Here is a 20,172-nt window from a genome sequence, read left to right on the forward strand (position 1 = left end):
GAATCTTCACATCTGGGTGCTGTCAGGCTGCAGCCCTCATCCATTGCTGGTGCCCTGGCCAAGTTGGAATGACATCCGCCCTGAGGTCCTTGTGAAGGTCTCAGCCACACCCGCTTGCTTGTTTGGAAACTCTACTTGGAATTGTGCAGCTTTGTTCTGACCTGGAACTCCCACTGCTTAGAGCCCTCTTCATTGCCCCCCACTTACTAAAACTGATTTTGTTGGAGATGAGCATCTGCCCAGGTTCAAGTCCAGATTTCAGAGAAATTAGACTCTAAAGTTAAAACAGTGTCTTTGGAGTCAAAAAGACTGAGGTCTACTTCCATCACTGACTGGCCAGATGACCACAGGGGCAGGATACTTACCCTCCCAGCCTCGTTTTTCTCATCTGTAAAATGGTGATACTAATATGTGTTTGAAAGGGTTTGGTTGTTAGAGACAATATATGTAAGGTGCACTGTATTTTTTCAGCACAGAGTAGGTCTTACAATTTTCTGCTGGTTTTTTTTTTTTTGGTGTCATTTGAACAATGGACCCTCCCTCGGCCCTGCCTTTCTCTATTTTCTCACCATCCCCCAGCTCCCAGCCCATCATGCCTCCTGGCAGAGAATGTCTGAGTTACAAGTCTGAGTATACTGGCCTCTTTTAACTGGGTTGTTGTTGTAACAACTTTGTTTTCTTAGAGTTTGTGTCTATTTGGCATCCGTTCATCACAGGGCCAGTTGTATTTACTATCTTTTCTTGTTTTCTGTGTTCCTGATACTCTGGCATCTGACTGGGGAGAAACTGCACCTCCCAGGCCTAGTCAGTTCTTACAGAAAGCAAGAGGGTTTGCCCAAGAGCACTCTTTTTTTAAAGGCAAAAACACCAATCCAGAGTCCACACCCCCAACCATCTCTTTTATGGAATTCTTACCCATGGAGCCAGTATTCCCTCTTCCCTAAATCACTCCAGGGCCAGGCACCAGACAACTAGGGAAGTCCCTATGCTCCAAAGCCATCAGACTTATTCCAACTAGCCAGTCCTAAACGGTTTATGCCGCCCTGTCTTGCTTTTCCCATGGAAGACACAATGATGGCTCTGGCCCAGGCTCTCTCCTCTCCCTCTTCTGCCCCATGACCAGCCAGGCTCTTTCCCATGTGGCCCTATGTGGCATGGTGTGCCCCCTCCTCTTGGGAAATATAAGTTATAAAACTTTTCTTTCAATGGCATTAGTCTGTTTGTATTGTCACTGAGTCACCTCCATAAATTAAAATCCCACAGGTACATTTTAAGACAGCCCTACTCAAATTCTTTTGGGAAACAGGTGAGGTGTTCCAATTGTTTTTAATAGTGAGAATCCCCTTGGCCACCAATTTCTATCCTAAGGCAGTTTTGGATGCTTTAGGTAAAAAAGTACCAGGGCCAGGCCTTATGGTTCGAGACCTTCTGAGGCCCACCGTCATCTCTCCCGTGATCCCCAAAATGTGAAGAGTAGAGAGTCTAGTTCCATCGGAATCCAACACATATTTGTAATTTTTGAAAATTATAAAATTATATTTGTCATAAAACAAAACGATATAGAATTACACAAAGTAAAACATGGGAGTCCCCACACACAGATCCCTTCCTTTGAACCCAATTCCTCAAGGATTCCCACTGTTCATACTTTTGTGTGTGCATTCTTCCACCTTGTAAGACTCTGCACAAATATGTACACATATGAAGATGAATTTCATTTTGAAATGGAATCCAAACATACCTATTTTCTGCAACATGCTCTTTTCGCTAAACAATATATGGTGACTATCCTTCTCTGCCTAGCATTCTGCAGTATGAGCTGACTGTAACTTATTTGGGCATTCCCCTACTGGGCACATTTTGGCTTTCTTAGATTTAGCCACTGTTTCTTGAGAGCCCACTCTCCATGTAGAAGGCTGGCAAAGCCTATACAATCTGCCCTTGGGCTTCACCCTTCTACTCCTGTTATCATCCCTTGCACCTCTCTGCCCCAGCCACATTTACCTTATGTGCTTTCCTCAAGTGTTCCAAATATCCTCCCATCCCAGGGCCTTTGCACGGGACTTTCCTTCTGCCTGGAATGTTTATACTTTAGATCTTCACAGGCTTATTCTCTCACTCACCTCCTTCAGGTGAAGGTGTTCTGCTCAAACATCACGTACCTGTGAGCCTTTCCCTTCCCTCCTATATGAAATAGAGCCCTCCTGCCTTGGCCCTACCCACCCCCTCTCCCCTTACTTTTCCCCTTAATGCAGTCACTATCTGATGTAGGAAATGGTTACTGGTTTCTTATCTGTCTATCCTCATTAGAAAGGAAGGCTTGTGCGGGCACAGAGTTTCTGTCTGGTTCACTGCTGTGTCTCTTTTATCCAGAAAGGGCCCAGCACATAGTAGGCCTCAACAAACATGTGAATGAGTGAGTAGCCCTGTCTTGGTGCTAGTGCTCTCACGGTGTCTAGTAGTCACAACTACCCTGTGGAAGAGGTAGGTTTGCCTCATTTTAAAGTTGAGGAAACAGGCTCAGAGAGGTGAACTCCCTTGTCCCAGGTCATACAGCAAGGAAGTTCCCTGGAATGGTGGTTATCAAATCCATTGGTCCTCAGAATTTCCAGGGAAGCCTGTTAAAGGCAAAGATGCCCAAGCCCTACCTCACATTTCCAGAATAAAGATCTTTGGGTGTGGGGCTCAAGAGTCTGCATTTCAACCTGATCCCAGATGATTCTGAGAAAGGGCAGGGTTGAGAACCTCTGACTTCTAGTGTGTTTAAGCTTTCCTGGAGGGCCTCCTTCTAATATTTAGCAGCCTGGGGCCTGTAGGTACTTACCACAGTGGAAGAGTCCTGCAGAATGGCCTGCAGAGGACTGTGGGACCCACGTTGTTTCCAGCTAGAGGGATTGTATACTAGTCTGTTTTCATGCTGCTGAGAAAGACATACCTAAGACTGGATAATTTATAAAGAAAAAGAGGCTTAATGGACTCACATTTTCACATGGCTAGGGAGGCCTCACAATCATGGTAGAAGGCAAAAGGCATGTCTTACATGGCGGCAGACAAGAGAGAAGAGAGGGCCAAGCAAAAGAGGTTTCCCCTTATAAAACCATCAGATCTCATGAGATTTATTCACTACCATAAGAATAGTATAGGGGAAACCACTCCCATGATTCAGTTATGTCCCACCAGGTCCCTCCCATAACACGTGGGAATTATGGGAGCTATAATTCAAGATGAGATTTGGGTGGGGACACAGCCAAACCATATCAGAGTGTGTCTCCCAGGCCAGCTCAGGGTCTCTGTTCATGGGCTTTTATTGCAGTCATGATGTTGACTTCCTTGTTGGAGGATAGCAAACTCTCAGGGTTTGGCATTCACCTGTTTTCCAGGTTACTCGCATCTGTACGTTTTCATTTCATTCAAATTCCCCTTGAAAATCCCATGTTGCTTCTTTCTATATCATAATTATTGGTGCTTATTGCTAGGCGAGGGAGAAAGGAAATAGGCCCAGAGGGAGGAAAAACAGACTCACACAGAATGCCTGGCCCAAATGTCACCCACATCACACCCTCTGCTTCTTCTTCCAGTGCCTGAGAGATGCTTGGCATCATTCCACGCTCAGAGAAGTGAGGAAGTTGGGCTGTACCAGCGCCTCCCTGGAGAGGCTGAGCTGGGGCCCAGGTGGATGTGGATGTGCCTCTGGGCTTTTTGGAATGTGGAAGGCAGGGCTAGCGCCACTGGGTGAGGGCTGCTTCCCTGCACAGGCACCTGTGATGGGGCTGAAGGGGCACCGGGCTTGGGGTGAGAGATTTGGTTCACACATTGGCAGTTCACACTCCATTATGTGTGTACCTTGGGTCTGAGAGGATGCTGTATCCACTGAGAGGGCTGTGGTGGAAAATGAATGAGGTGATTTAAGTAAGCACCCCCTAGATATACGTAGGTGTGGACCATGGATCTGGTGAATGTGGAAGCCCAGTCTCCTGCCAAGAAATGGAATCTTTCTCAATATCTCGATGAATGGAGGGTTTAGGGACTCAGACAGAAGAGCATTTAAATTCAGCTTGGTGTCTATGACACATTCCTAAAATGTTCAGTTCTTTTTGTCCTAGCTAAAACATTCTCTAACAAATTTATTCTAATTAATATCACTCAGTCCACAGCTTAAGTTAAACTTTCAGCTGGCTAACTGTTGCTGAAACTAAATGCAGGTTGAGGACCTGGGCACTTATGAACGCTTTCCCCACTCCCTTCCTCTCTCTCCCTGCCTGTCTGTTTTCATGAGACCCACGTTGCAATGCCAATGGAAAGAAAACCTGGGTTTTGGACCTGTGTTCAAATCTCACCTTCTTAACTGCCCAAATAGCGGTGCTTCTTCCTGCTTGTTTTTCTTCCTCCTTTTCCTTCTCACCACAAACTGAAGTCCCACCCCATCGATAAGGCTTTCATCATATCTTATTTGTATGCAACGTTTATTATTTATAAGGCATAATTGCATATGTTATTTCCTTTGATTTTTAATAATGCATGTTGTTGCTGGGAGACACAAACACACATTAATAACAAGTGTTGTTATTACTCCCCCTTTGGAGATGGGGCAACTGGGCTTTGCATTAGGGCAGGATGCCCAGTGGAATTCTCAGGTCTGTGCTGGTTTGCATTGGTCTCTGGGCCTTGAGGTATGATGTCCCCAAGAAAAGGCACTGACTTTTGTTGTTTATCCAACACCCAATTCTCTCTTTGGAAATAGCCTCTTAATTTTCCTTTGAGGACCTTTTTTTCTCCTTCTCTCAAAATGTAAAGTTCAGGTGTGGTCTCCCCACACATGCTCCAGCATCTCCAGGATATTCCATGGCTCCAGAGTGATTAATTCATGGGAGGGCAGGTGACTTAAGTGAGTCCACTGAGACTGGACTGTAGTAGTCTACCCAACCCTGGAAGTCCAGGAGTCTTCTCAACAGGGATTGCTTAGTTACTAGGGTGTAGACCTGGAGTTGCTGGTGATGCTCTCTCTCCTTACAAGGAGAGACCTGACCAATAGCCATAGCATCTCAGAGACAAGCAGAACTAAGAGATGTGGAGAGACAGAGTTCAGACCGTATGCTCAGAGCACCTGCATTCAACACAGCATGAAGTCAGAAGATCTACCCCCAGACTTTAGTTATATGCATTCAAAAGCACCCTTCCCCATTTTCTTGCTTTGAGGCATTTTGAGTTGTGTGTTCCATCACTTTCAATTGAAAGAGTGCTAACCGATGGAGTCCCCAAATAGACTGTCTCTTTGGGAGGGTGGGAGGTGGCAGGAACTATGGCTAATTATTTCTTTTTCTATTTTCATGAGCAAGCTGGCACTGATTAGGTGCCCATAAATGCTTGTCAATTCATTAATCATGAATCAATGGAAGATTAGATAGTTATTGGGAGTTTTGATCTATTACTTTAAAAGTCCTTGCACATTGGACTAATAATTCCTTTCCTAAGTGTTCAGGGAAGTCTGGAATAACTTTTCTTTGGGGTTCTTCCCAGCTTGCTTTATATTCCACTGAGACCAGCTATAAGTCACATGGATTTGCACTGGAGAAAGTTATATTTTATTTTTAGTACTGTTTGTTCAGATTCTTTACTAAGATTTCTTACCACTTAATCATGAGAATCTGATCTTTCTGAAATGCAAAGTAGACCATTTCATTTTTCTTCCTGTAATGTTTCGTGGGCTCCTTCCCTGCTCACAAAAGAAACTCCCAGCCATGGATCTGTAGGTTTCAGGAAATACACTGATTTCATGGTCAGTTTTTTGCATTAACTTGGCTAGGCTTGGGTCCCTAGTTATTCATCAAACACTCTAGGTTTTGCTGTAAAGGTGTTTTGTAGATATGATTACATTCAATAATCTGTTGATGGTAAGTAAAGTTTTCCTAGATAATCTGAGTGCCTCAGTTCAGTTGAAAGGATTGAAGAGCAGAGCTTCAATCCTTTGATTGATGCTTGCCTGTGGACCGCAGCATCAGCTCCTTCCTTAGTGTTCCAGCCTGCCCTTCCTGGAGGACTCCCCTACAGATTTTAGACTTCCAGCCAGCCCCCACATCTGCATAATCCGAATCCCTGCAATATGCCTCTTAATATATATTTCCTACTCATCTGTTTCTCTGGTTGAATAGTCTTGTATACAACTGACAAATTCCTCCCCTCCCTGAAATTGTAGGCATAATGGCTGTGTAGGATTATGTGGGAGTAGAAGAGTCCATAATCTTCATAGTTCCAAAGTACCTCTCTCATACCACAGACTAATAACCCTCATTTGTAGAATTAATGAAGAAGTCTTTAACATGATGCACAGTTCTCCATAACCTGCCCTGCTGACCGTGTGCGCCTCATTTCCTGCCCCCTGACCTACTCACATTTTATAATCCAGTGTTACCAATGCACCTGTGTCTCTCAAGACAGTTTATAAAACGCTCTAGGGGATCAAGGAAGGCACCCTAGAGATTTCTGGGTGCTCCACACAAGACTCCTTAGTTTGGGCTGGGTGTGGTGGCTCACACCTGTAATCCGAGTACTTTGGGAGGCCGAGGCAGGTGGATCATGTGAGGTCAGGAGTTCGAGACCAGCTTGACCAACATGGTGAAATCCTGTCTCTACTAAAAATACAAAATTAGCTGGGCGTGATGGTGTGCACCTGTAATCCCAGCTACTTGGGAAGCTGAGGCAGGAGAATCGCTTGAACCTGGGAGATGGAGGTTGAAGTGAGATGAGATTGCACCATTGTACTCTAGCCTGGGCAACAAGAGCAAAATTCCATCTAAAAAAGAAAAAGATGCCTCATTTTCCCACCTCCAATCATCATGGACAGGAGTGAAGAGAAGCCACAGACCTGTCATGGTTTGTGTAGACCCCACCTCACTCCCACCTCCCACTTACAGCCTCACCAGCATGCCCTGCCTTTAGGCCATCAGAGGCTCTCATCACACTCTTCTCCCCAGTTCATGCTCTTTAAGACTCCCCTGGTCACTGCTCATTCTGTGAACTGTCATCTTCTATGACTACTTCCTGGTTCATCTCCCGCCACTTCCTGATTTCAGAAGCCCTTCCCCACTGCCCCTTAAAACTCAAGGCCACTCATCAGTAAAGTCCCCTGTATCCTCACCATCCCTCTGAATATTCTTTACCTTCTTGTTCAGACTGAAGCTTTGCTCTCCTCTGAGGACACCTCCTCTCCTGCACCCCACCAGGTGGAGGCTGTTTTCAACCCTTCATTCCTCATTCCACTGAGCCTGGAGGTGAAATGGGTGACCTCCCTGCTCCTCCTTGCTCTTTCCAGACCATCCATCCTCCAGAGGTGAATCTCATGTCCCCTGTCTACACCGCTCACTAGTCCTCCTGGATGATGCCATCTACTGATTATACCACCCTCCTCATTTCTTGGAAATTTCAGCTCCTGGTCCCCGTCACTTTACTGTCATAACTGTCACCCCATACTGTCACCCCAACATTACTGTCATAACTCTCAGTGATTTCAGTGTCTACTTGGAAAACTCATCACATATCTTGGTCTTACAGTTCCTGGACCTTTTTTCTTCCAATGGTTTTGTCTTCCTCTCCACCACAGCCTCTTACCTACATGATCATATCATTGACCTTGTCATTACCAGTAACTACAGCACCTTCACAAATTCAAATTCAAGCTCCCCACTGTCCTGCCACCATTTCTATCCTTTCTATTCATGTGTATCCCAAATTCTATGACTCCTTGACTTCACTTGCACACTTTACCTTTAATTTGTACCTTATTCATGTTCACCTCCATCCTTCCTCTGCTTAGAGTCTAATTGCTCTCTGAACACATACTTGACTCCTTGGCCCCTCTTTATATTGTAACTTATTTGGCTAATCCACCACTCTGCCTGGATGTTTTCCCGCACTGGAGGAAAATACAGAACCATGTCGACTGCTCTCCATCTCAACATATGATGGTTCACCTCAAAATAGTCCTTCATTAATGTTGCATATCAATGATACTACATTCTCATGTTTCTTTACATACAACTCTCCTTTATAACCATTTCATATCTTCTCTATCTTTAAACCTCTGGCACCTCTTCTCCCCTGTGTACTTTCAATGAATGGCTTTATTTCCCATTTTATTGAGAAAAGAGAAGTAATCAGAAGATACACAATCTCCCACCACCACATAGATACCCCTTTTCCACTGCATCATGCTGGTGTGCTTGGCCTTTCCTCTTCCATAAGAATGAATGGTTAGTGCCTCCATCCAAGGTCAACCTTGCACCTGTGCCCTGGATACCATCTTCTCTCCTCTTCTCCCTTACTTCCTGACATCACTACAGTGGTTCTCCTCTCTGTCCTGCATACATTTCCTTCTCTTTGCAGGATAATGTATATATCTGTATGACTATATGTAATATATACAGATATAAAAATCTAGTCATGTATGTAAAATAAGATATGCAAAGTAAATTAAATATATGCAGTGATATATATTACTGTTTATAGCATACATATTACTGTATATACTACCACTTCTCTTTTCAGACACTACCTTATTTCACTGTTCCCTTCCATCTCAGAGTCCTTAAATAAAGGATTTCTATTCACTTTCTACAGTTGCATTCCTCCCATTCTTTCTGAAACCCACCCTATCCGGCTTCTGTCCCACTAGTCACTGGAATTCCCCTTGCTTCTCCCTCTTTGTTCTCTTGTCCTTGAGAAACCATTGTCTCTTGGTTTTCATCTTGCCCCTTAGACTCCTCATTGCCCCCTTTCCCATATCCCGTTTCTCTTCTGAATCTGGAAAATGTTGGAAGCCCAGGTTCAATCCTGGGATACCTTTACTTTCCACCTGCACTCTCCCTTGGTGATCTTGTCTAGCCACATGGCTTGTAATGTCTATTTCTAGCCCAGACTTCCCTCCTGAATGCCACACTCACATTCAGCTACCTGCTAGACACCTCCACATGCATGTCTGGCTTCATGAACCTAACTCATCCAGCACCTTCTCCTTCTGTCTCTCAACCTGCACCCCCACACACTTCCTCGTCTTGATAATTGGTAGCAAATCTTTCAGATGCTCAGGCCAAATACCTTGGAGTCCCCCTTAATTCTCCTTTTCCTGCAAATTATACATTGACAAATCCTTTTGGTTCCCCATAAACATCACCTCAAGTGTCTCAGCATTTCTCCCCATCCCTACTGCTGCCACCTTCCTCCCTTTCAATGCTGTCTTCTGCCTGAATGATTGCAACAGTCTCTATCTGGTTTTCCTGCTCCTGCCCTTGCAGAAGCCACTCAGCAGACAGAGCCCTCTTGGTAGGACTCTCTAATGGCTTCCTTTCTTACTCCGAGTAAAAGCTAAAGGCCTAGAGTGAGCCAGGAGGCCTTCCGTGGCCTGCCTCTCCCAACCAGCCTACGTCATATTCTACTTCTTTCTCCTTTGCTCCTTCAACTCTGGTCACCCTGTCTCTGTGCTGCTCCTCAAGCCTGCTGTGCATGCCTGCCACGGAACATTTGCACACACTGTTCTTCCTGCCTAGAAAGTCTTTCTCTCAGATGTGTGGCTATGACTCCACCTATACCTATCTATAGCATCATCTTGTTCTGCCACCTCTTCCAGATTTATACTCAAATTTCACTTTGCCTGTGAAGCCTCTTGTGACCACTCTCCTTAAAATTGCAGACCAAACCATTCCACACCCCCTTTTCTTTGTTTTCTCCATTGCGTGTATGGTCATCTAAGGTACCACGTATTTTACATATTTCTTTTTTTGATCATCTGTCTTCCCCATAAAATGGAAGCTCCACGAGGGCAGGTATTTTTGTCTGTGCTTTTTGTTGCTGAGTCCTGAACATCCAGAACAGTGTCTGGTGCATATTAGGGACCTGCATTTGTTGGATGAAAAATGAAATAAAAGCTATAAATGTTGACAAATAATATTTGACTGGGACCCATGACCTCCTATATCTAAGACTTCAGTGAGCTAGTTTCTGTACTAGCCTCCTCCATGGTCTCCTCAAAAGCTCCATGCATGAGAGACAAGGCCAGGGAAAGGAACAGTGTGTGCCATCTGGAGCTTTGGCCTCAAACTCACTCCTGAGGAGGAGCCCAGAACCCTGGGGAGCCGGGCTGGGATGCGGACATCCTCCCCGCTCCCTGAGGGACAGCACTCTGCCAGGAGAGGCAGGTCCAAGGAAAAGGAAGGAGAATAGACGGCTTTTGTTTTTGGCTTCCAGATCTGGTTTTTGAGCATAACAGTCTGGTATTTGAGTTTTTCTGGCTGGTGAAACAAAATGCTTCAAATAGAACTGTCCTTAGTGAAATTAATTTCATTTTATTATCGTGTTATGATGTGATATGTCTCTCTTCAAACAGAGTAATCTAATGTAATATATATGCCATAAGGAAGGTGGTTGTTAAATTTTTGGTGTGTGTCTGTTTTATTTTGACCTGTGAATTCTTCACCAAGCGAGCCTGCTCTTGTTGAAATTGCCCAGCCAGGGTACTGAGAACTGGAGCGGGGATAGTATAATCCACCTCGCCTTGCCTGCTGACAGTGCATTTTCCAAATAGCAGTTGGAGTGGACTTTCAGATCTGTCAGTCACTCTTCTGCTGAAAACCCTGCAGTAGTTTCCCACCTGTCCCGGGATAGAGCTCAGTCTTTTCAAGACCTTAGATGATCTCCCTCCCACTGCCTTCTGACCTCAAGTCTCTGCCTCATGGGATCCTTTCCAGCCACCCTGGCATCTTTGTTGTTCCTGAAACAAACCAAGCACAGTCCATCCTGCCTTCTGTCCTGCTTGTCACTCCTCAGCTGAGAATACTGTTCTCCTAGAGGCTGATGTGGCTCATGCCTCTGCTCTAACATTGGCTTTCCATGGCTCCCAGCCTTCTCTGACCCACCTGTCTACGCTTTTCTGTCACTACGCCACTTCCTTTTCTGTGGTCCTTCTGACATGTATGTCTTCGTGTTTTCTTTGTCTGTCACCCCTCAAGTGGACTCTAAGGGCCTAAAGGGAGGGACTTTGCCTGTTTTGATCATAGCTCTGTCCCAAGCACCCACAATAGTGCCAGGTACTGGATGAGCGCTTAGTCCTGCCTCTCTATTATTGTGCTGGTCTTGTGGGTAACTAGAATTCCTAAAAAACAAGTCAAAGAGACCAGTACTTATTTACAAGAGATTGAGAAGACAGAGAGAAAAAGAGAGAAAGAGAGGGAGAGAACCAGTGTTCAAGAAATCGCAAGCTCCTAACCCTTGTTCTGGCAAGAGAATGCTCCTCTTGGGAGCCCTGAAGCACTGGCTGAACCTGGGGCCATCCACCCCAGTTCTTGCTTCTCCCTGCTGTGGTGCTGGTGAGGGCTGGTAGGGCAAGGTGGAAGAGAATCCTGCAACCCCACTTCCTGGAGGCCACTACTTGCTCTGGTCTGCCTGCCAGCTGCCTCCCCAAACCAGCCCTTATGATTTCAAATAATTAAAGGAAGAGAGTCAAAATCAGAAACATTTGGAGGTAAGAACCTGACCTGGCCCAGGGAAGTTTACACTTACGAAAATTTTCAAAGGCCAAGTATAAAAACAGTCTATGGTTTAGATTAACTCCCTTTCATTTGTCATGTCTGGAACCATTTCTATAACACTGAACATAAAAGCTGCAGAATTCAGTTTTCTTCCTGCACACACCTCTTTGCTGGCGAAGCTCCGGAACATTCTCTAGGCTCAGGGGTCATAGAAAGAGAATATGTGTGGTCAGAGGTCTTCTCGAATGGTATACACCTGGGCCAAGTTATTTTCAAAGCTGAGATGAACTTAGAGAAGTCATTATAGTTTAGGGTTTAAAAGTTAAAACAAAAGTTGTATTTGTGTTTCACTTGAAAGGCAAAATATATGCATGGTGTCATGGGCTATTGTTAGATGAGATCTTTTGTAAGTGAACAATTGCTATCATTTCAATCTGTCAAGGAAGACAGAAGTGAATATGTATTTTCTTTCTAGCGCTTACTCTATGACAAGCACTGGCCTGGGAGCTCTCAGCACACATTTAATCAGTTCACTGTCTTTTACTTAAGCAATGATCCCAGGTTCAACCTCCTAGAGAAAAACATTATCATACCTCAATTTCCCTGCTATCCCCAGTTTATTCAAATTCCTCCCCATCTTCACTTGCTTCTCACCTGCCTCAGTGGACACAGCTGTGAGTCAGGATCCACGCTTGTTCGTGGTTGTTTTGATCCACCTCTTGCCTCTCCAAGATTACCTGGTCTAACTACCTTCTCTCATTCTCTGATAGCCTCCATTTCTACCACTGGCTGGTTGCTTTTAACCTACACAAATGTTCAATTTTTGTCCATTCTGAAATAACCTTGACTTGGCTCCCATAGCCACCTCTAACACCATGCATCTCTGTCCTTCCAAGGAAGGTGGACCTGGAAGGTTAAAGGCACCTTTCAGGACTAGCAAGGGGTGAAGAAAGCAAATCAGCTCTTTCCAAAGATACTACATACGTTGCTACCTGAAAGCATTCAGCTGTGCCTAGTAGTCTGTGGTTGGGAGCAGGTGGGAATGACTATGTCCGAACAATAACAATTTGAAGGTACAAAGCCTTAGATAAATTTCCTAAATTTCATTAGTTTCTACAGTGTTCTGGCTAAGGCCAGCTAGGAGTTGGAGACTGGCCATTAAGAGTGAAAGGTGTGCGGGATGAGTATGCACAAGTAACCTAAATGGAAAGGGGATATGTTAGGACAACGGAGGACACAAATTGTTTTTGTTGTCTGCCCAGTGACTGGTTTTAAGCCTTTATGGAGAGAGTGAAGTGGCTTTCTCTCTATCTCTCTACCTCTGCCCTGAACCTAGCAACACTCTGGCTACATGAAGATTATCATTTGGGGGGATTGGGGGAGGATTAGAAATTGCATTTGTCACATAAATATTATCATTGTCAAGAAGGACAATATTAGAGTCCTTGGTTTGCATGGTGACTGCTGCCTTGGAGTTCCTGAGTACATGTGGGCACAGCACATAGACATCAAGAAACACTTAGATGAAGTTGCTCAGTGAGAGGAGAGGGCATGACATTGGATTGTTGACATTTGAGTGTCCTTATCAGTATGCTCAGGTTCCTGAGTCCAGAGAAATAAAATGTTTTCTGTAAGAGGGCAGGGATTTTTGTCTGTTTTGATCACCCCTGATTTAGTAAGCCCTAATAAAGTATTTGTTCAATGAACATGTAATGACTTTGGCAGCATCTGGGCCAGGAAACGGTGGTAAGCCTGCCGAGAGCTGGATACTTAGTCCGAACAGCTTGAATCAAGTAGGATCCAGGAAGAATCAACTAAGACTAGATCAAGAATATGGAAGGGGGATGGTGAAGCAAGAGCATGGCTTTTTTAAAGAAAGCCTGGCTGCAAAAATAAGGAGACAAAGCAGATGGGAGTTTGAGAAGGGTATGGGATTCATCATGTGTAACAATGTGATGCAAAGCGTACTACAATAGATAGGAAATACTGAAATAGGCCTGAGTATATCATGCATTGTTTTGAATGTGACTTCTAATGCATTATCTCAACAATCTACATATTGACCAGGTGAGATGTTTGGGACAGGTATGTTAATTCTTTTTTCCAGGTAGGGAAGGAGAGAGAATAAGGTTAAATGGTAGCTTGCTGAAGGTCACAGTATTCATTCGTGAACAAGAACCCATGGCTTTGAATTGTGTTCTAGAATTTTTTTTTTGCTTTATCATCTTGCAGAAATGAGTTTTTGACTAGTGAATAGATTTCGGTATGCAAATCTGTATGCTCTTTTTTTGTTGTTGGTGTTTTCCTCTTTTAATTTTCCTCTTTTAATAGTGGTGACTATGAGGTGACAAGCTTTAAATCTTTGACTGGAAAGGTCACAGTGACATGGGGAGATAATTAAAATGGAAAGAAAACCTAATTTGAAACCTGGCTTCACCGGTTAAGATGAGGATAATGTATTGAAACAGCTGAGAGCCTCTGTGAAGGCTTTATTTCACATCACAGCAACACAGAACAAATTGCACAAATTCTAGGAATTATATCCCTTGGAAACAAACACTGAAGTCACTTTTTAAAATGTCACCAAATGGCTCTGTTGACTCTGTTTTGTAACAAGTTACAAACAGATGGCACTTTGAAACATACGATGCAGTTTGGAAAATGAAATCGCTTAGACATTTTTGTCTGGTTTGCTAAGATAATGTGATGAAGCCCCAAATGAAAGAATCTTGGCGTGCACTGATTCTTTGAGATGGAGTCTCGCACTGTCACCCAGACTGGAGTGCAGTAGCGCCATCTCTGCTCTGCAAGCTCCGCCTCCCAGGTTTTCACGCCATTCTCCTGCCTCAGCCTCCTGAGTAGCTGGGACTACAGGTACCCACCACCATGGCCAGTTAATTTTTTGTATTTTTGGTAACGGGGTCACTGTGCAGCCAGGCCCACCTCGGCCTCCCAAAGTGCTGGGATTACAGGCGTGAGCCACCATGCACGGTCACTAAGTTTTAAATATTAAAAAAGATACAGCTAGTAAATGTTTATGTAATATAGTCCAAATTATATATTAAATTCTATATTTGTTTCAGAAATAGGAATTTATGGCATATTTTGACAAGTATGGTTTGATTCACTCAAGACCCATCTCAATTCACATCTCCCCCTACCTTTTTTCTTTTTCTTTCTTTTTTTGAGACAGAGTCTCACTCTATTGTCCAGGCTGGAGTGTAGTGGTGTGATCTTGGCTCATTGCAACCTCCACCCCCCAGGTTCAAGCGATTCTCCTGCCTCAGCCTCCCCAGTAGCTGGGATTAGAAGTGTCCACCACCATGCCCAGTTAATTTTTGTATTTTCAGTAGAGATGAGGTTTCACCATGTTGGCCAGGCTGGTCTCAAACTCCTGGCCACAAGTGATCCACCTGTCTTGGCCTCCCAAAGTGCTGGGATTACAGATGTGAGCCACTGTGCCTGGCCTCCCCCTACCTTTTTTACATGAAAGGCTGGAAAGCAGAATACACAGACTTCCAGATTCCCTTGCAGCTAGGGGTAACCCTATTACTTACACAGTTTCACCAATACAATGCACATGCAAAGTCTTGGAAGAAGGCTTCCCTTTTGAAATAAAAAGGCAAAGTTTGACAAGGAAAAGGCTTTTGTTTTCCTGCATGGAATATAAACCTGGAGGTGCAGCAGCTATATTGCCACCATAAAAATAAATGCCCATGCGAGCATTAGTGAGCAGGAATAGAGAAGAACACTAGTTTCCTGGTGGCATCCTTGGACAGCTACAGCATCCCTAGACCTACCTCTGGGCTTCTTGTTGTGTGAGAAAAATGAAACCCCTGCATAATAAAGGAACTGTGTTTTCTGATACTTACAAATATAATCCTAGCTGATACACTTAATAGCTAGAATTTAAAAAGGTATTCCTATTTTCTAACACAGTTCAATTTTCATGCCAGCTTTTGTCACAATTTGTAGTTCCCAAACACTGAAAGTATAGCCCTTGAATTAGACAACAGATTCATTGGAAAGATATTCATTTTGTTGGGCATTAATGGCAAAAGAGTTGGGTCCACTCCCTGGTTATGGGAAAATGGCCCACATGGTATGACCCAAGCAACTGTGGCCCTTCCAGACAATCTGGACATCAGTTCAACCAAAGTGATTGGCCTGGGTTAGGGGAAGAAGAATAGGACAGCTGAACTCAACATGTCCCCACCATTTTGCCTTGCATGGATGTAGACTTGGCCTTTGATTGGAAAGTTTAGAAAGGAACTTGAGGAATCATTTTGTCTCTTTTCACCTTGGGGAAGGACCACACTGAAGTCATAGCAGACATATATGATAACTGATCTGGTTTTAATAGACCTCCAAAGAAGACAATTCCACAGCCTCTTCCCTAAGGAGACCATGTCAACATTTAAAAACTCGCAGTAAATTCTTCCTTTGCTGAAATAGAATTTGTATTGCATGTGGGTAAAAAAAAAAGCCCCTTATTTTCTAAAGCAGAGTGACCAAGTGGAAAGTTAGCAGGTTGTGGAGTCTAGCAGTCCTGGGTTGACTTGTGGTTTTGCTGCTTGCTAGTTGATGAACTTCCTTGTTATTTAACATCACTAAGCTTCATTTCCTTATCTGGAAAATAAGCAAAGTAATAGCTACACTATAATCCCTAAAGTTATGGTTCAGAGCTAATATATGTAAAATGTTGGGAATATTATTTGTCAAAAAAGTAAGTGTTTGAAAGCAGTTCTTTTTTCCCCTTCTCTGTTGACTGGACAACAACTTACCACTGTTCTCTGGTTGAAATTGTGTCGGAGCCCAAGAAACACTATGAATTGCTCCACAACTTTCTTCACTACAGGCTGATTAACTCCAATTTCCTAATCCCATCCTGTTTACTCTTATTTTTCAGTCCTTGAATCTTAACTCAGGAACTTGTTTCCAAAAAAATTATTTAAAAAAATATGCTTTGCATTCTGGGGAATTGCAGTTTTATAAAGTAAGCAAAAAATAACAGTACTTGAAAATTTAAAACATTGACCCATATATTCTCTTTTGCTATAGACATCAAATTCTCATTCTAGGTTGCAGATTCATAATTGAGGTCACTATGGTGACAAAGACAAAATGGAGTAATGAGACAATCATTTGGATTGTTACAGCCAAGGATTTGGCCACAATTATTAGGCTAATTGACAGACAAAGTTTACTTCTCTGGTGCAAGTTCTCTGCATGACGATCTTCAATTTCAGTAGGCCACTAACTTAGACCCAAGTGATCTGCTGCGCCATTTTAAGAAAAGGAACATTTCAGACCCTGGATTGTTTTTAAAAGCTGTACACTCTATTAGTTCTTGGCTACTAGAGTGTTGGATCGACTGACTTCTGGCAGCCTTGCACATTGACTCCACTGACATATGTACAATTTCAGACTTGAAGCCACACATGAAGTAATTGTGAAGCCTCACAATTCATCCCTAAAAATCTGCCATGCGGTGGTTCTTGTCTTCTCCAACAATGTAATCCCTAGAATTGTGATGATATGAGCTTTTAAAAAAGTTGTTAATTAATCTTCATTCACTTAGGACATATTAATTTATCTGTGATGAAGAAGAACATGTTGAAAAATCCCAGAATATTGAATGAAAGAATGAAACGGCTACTGTAATATAGTTTGGATCAGAGATTTTTTTCTTTCTTCTTTTCATACAATTACTTATGGCATGTGATATTAAGAAAGGGAAAGAAAATTCCAAAGCAGAGTTTCCAGAGCAGGGTCTAGAGAAGCCCCATAGATTTACACCAGCTGTGCAGTTAATAGTTGATGAAACAGGCCTAAAAAGAGCTTCAGTGACTTGTCTAATGTCCCATGGTTAGTCAGGGTCTTACTTAATCATGGCTTTGTCTCATTCTGTCTTTCTTATGATTCAGCTTTGAGTTAAATGCCCCTCCCTTAATGAGGTGGTCCTTGACCATGTTAAAGAATTAGCTCCTTCCTGGTACCTAGTCACTCTGTCTTGTTATTCTGTTTTATTTTATTCATACCACTTTCCAATTTCTGAACTTACATTCTGGTTTATGATTCTGTGGTTTGTCTCCTGTAAAGTGCAAGCTCCACGAAGGCAGGGACTTTGGCTTTTGTTCACTATTATATCTAAAATAATATTTAGGACATGTAAGTCCTCAGTGCAAATTTGTGGATTGAATGGACCAGAGCTAAAGAGGAAAGGAACTCTTGTTTCTTAGGCATCTATTATGCTAGTTGCTGTGCTAAGTTGTTTATGTGTGTTACATAAACTAAGAGGTAAGTGATGTGCTTGGAGCCTTGCAGTTAGAAAGTGGAGAAGAATTGAAAGCCAGGGATATTTTGCTTCAAGTGCTGACATCACAAGAAATTATTTCCAGTGTTCAATGGTTCCTGCTCCACTACTCCCTCCATGACCTCTTCCTGGGCATTTAAAGTTCCTAGTACACCAAGTTTGTGTTTGGCATCCCCTGTTGGCTCATATCTATCTGGGCACTATAGTTTTCAGAGAAACCAACTTGAATATACTATATTCAACATTGAATATATTATATTGAATGTATTATATTCAACGCAGTAAATACTCTGTTGCTGGCTTCTCTGTATAAAGTTTATTGAGTAAATTTCTCATAGATATTATAGCTTTATTTCCTTTTTATATATTTTTTATAGCTTTATTTCACTTCGATGATGAATCCCATTGAGTTGCACAAATTTGCCATGAAAAGCCTACAAGAGAAAGAAATCCACCCATCTGCTGATGATTGAAACCTGATGCAATCAAAGATGATAAAAAGTTCAGATGATATGGGCCAAAAGATGAAGAAAGCATGGGGGTATCAACAAGACAGGAAATAACCCTGAAATAGTGTTGATTCTGACCACAGGGTAATCAACATATTTGAGTTGGGGAAAATGTCAGATTTCTTGTCCCTATCAGGACTTTTCACCTTCTTCAGGTTAGGTCATATTGGATATAACAATTTCCATTTTGTCCCAGATTATAGAACTGTCAAACTTTAGTGCATACCAGAATCATCTAGAGAATTTATTACCAAAGAGGCACAGGGACCTACTTCAATTAAAGAGATTCTGTGCCAAGCACAGAGTGAGAGCTTAATTGATGGTGACCATTAGCATTGTTATTTATTTCACTCTTCCCCAAAGGGCAGTTGTGGGCCTCACCCATTCATTCACAGATTGGCAAGAGAAAAAAAAAAAAAATCCATCAAACTTGGAATTTGAAAACCTGTGTTCAGACATCAGTGCTGCTAATTTCTAGGTATGTGACTTTGGATGAGTCACTTCATGTCTTTGAGCTTCAGTTTACTTGTCGGAAATCATCATAGTCAATAATGTTTATTTAGAAGGCCATTGTAAGAACTGGATAAAGGAATGCAGAAGAAAGAATCCAACAACAAAAGGGCAGGAGGTTGTGGTTTAAAATGTGGACTTTCTCTATTATGATTAAAACAGGTCATTTACTTCCAAATCCCGGCCCTGCCAGCCATCATTACCTGTGTAATTGTAGGCAAGTAAACCTCATTAGCCTTGGTTTTCTCATATATGAAAGAGGCAAAAACAATTTTTTGTCTATATCAACTCTCAAACTTTACATGAACCCTGCTGTTATGAGCTCTATTTTATTGTAAGGGAACTGAGGCACAGAGGAGTTAAATAACCCAACCCAGATTCACATAGACGCTAATCTGGTTTCTGTCTTCAGGAACTCCGGTTCAGAGTCTCTACGCCTTACCAGTGAGCCTGCTGCTCCCACGAGCACACGAGACATGATGAGGAAGGGCCCAGCACATGACAAATGCTCAGTAAATATTTCCCCAAATTTGAATAACTTACTTCACATTACAAACTTCATCTTTCTATTTCGTTATGCAGTCCACAGCATAGCTCAGACAGTGTTCAACCCTACGTAGCTATTGCCTGTGAACACAAAAGTGCACTTGGGCTGCATAAATACTACAGACACGTTTATACAAGAAGGGGAACATTGTGTCACATTTGGTTTTTATTGCTTTCAGCACGTTAGGCACATACTATCTGTTTATTAGGTAAAGGTGAAAGGTTACAGATCACCTTAAATTAAAGTATAGATGAGTTGCTTGAGAAAGGGCTACATAGAAAATTGCTGTTGTAAATGTACAGTAACCTAGAGCTTTTCGACTCTTGGAAGTAGCTTACGTGTGTGCTGACAATGACTGACATATTGGGAATGAAACCCGTCTTAACAGTACAGGATGTGGAAGTGTACACCAAACTTACTCAAGGAGAAGAAAGGAAGTCAGATGTCAACTAGAGTTAAGGGCAATTATTCTTTATTTTGGAGGAACTTTCCAGTGAGTTGGGGGAACACAACCCAGGCTGAGGGTGTGGAGTCTTATTGAAATCATGAATCAGAACAAATTGGGAGATACATAGTCTGATGATAAGATAGAGTGTGAGGACTCGGAGCATATGTTCCATGCAGCCATAGAATTCATGATGAGGGATCTGCAAAATGGACATTCAAGTTCCTGGGAACAAAGGCTGATCCAAACAAAACGATTCCGTTCAAGTTTGTTGTATTTCTTTTAACTGCTTCCCAGTCATTACCCATAATTTGATTTGAAATACTTAT

General features: G+C 42.8%; 1 protein-coding gene across 2 annotated transcripts in view; it reads right to left on the reverse strand.

The window, feature by feature from the left end:
• C1QTNF7 (C1q and TNF related 7) overlaps positions 1–20,172 on the reverse strand; it is a 108,726-nt gene that overhangs the window by 52,173 nt on the left and 36,381 nt on the right. The gene's annotated exons all lie outside the window — the stretch shown is intronic.

The sequence above is a fragment of the Rhinopithecus bieti genome, unplaced genomic scaffold (genome assembly GCF_001698545.2).
Source record: "Rhinopithecus bieti isolate Rb0 unplaced genomic scaffold, ASM169854v2 scaffold_9237, whole genome shotgun sequence".
Lineage (NCBI taxonomy): Eukaryota > Metazoa > Chordata > Mammalia > Primates > Cercopithecidae > Rhinopithecus > Rhinopithecus bieti.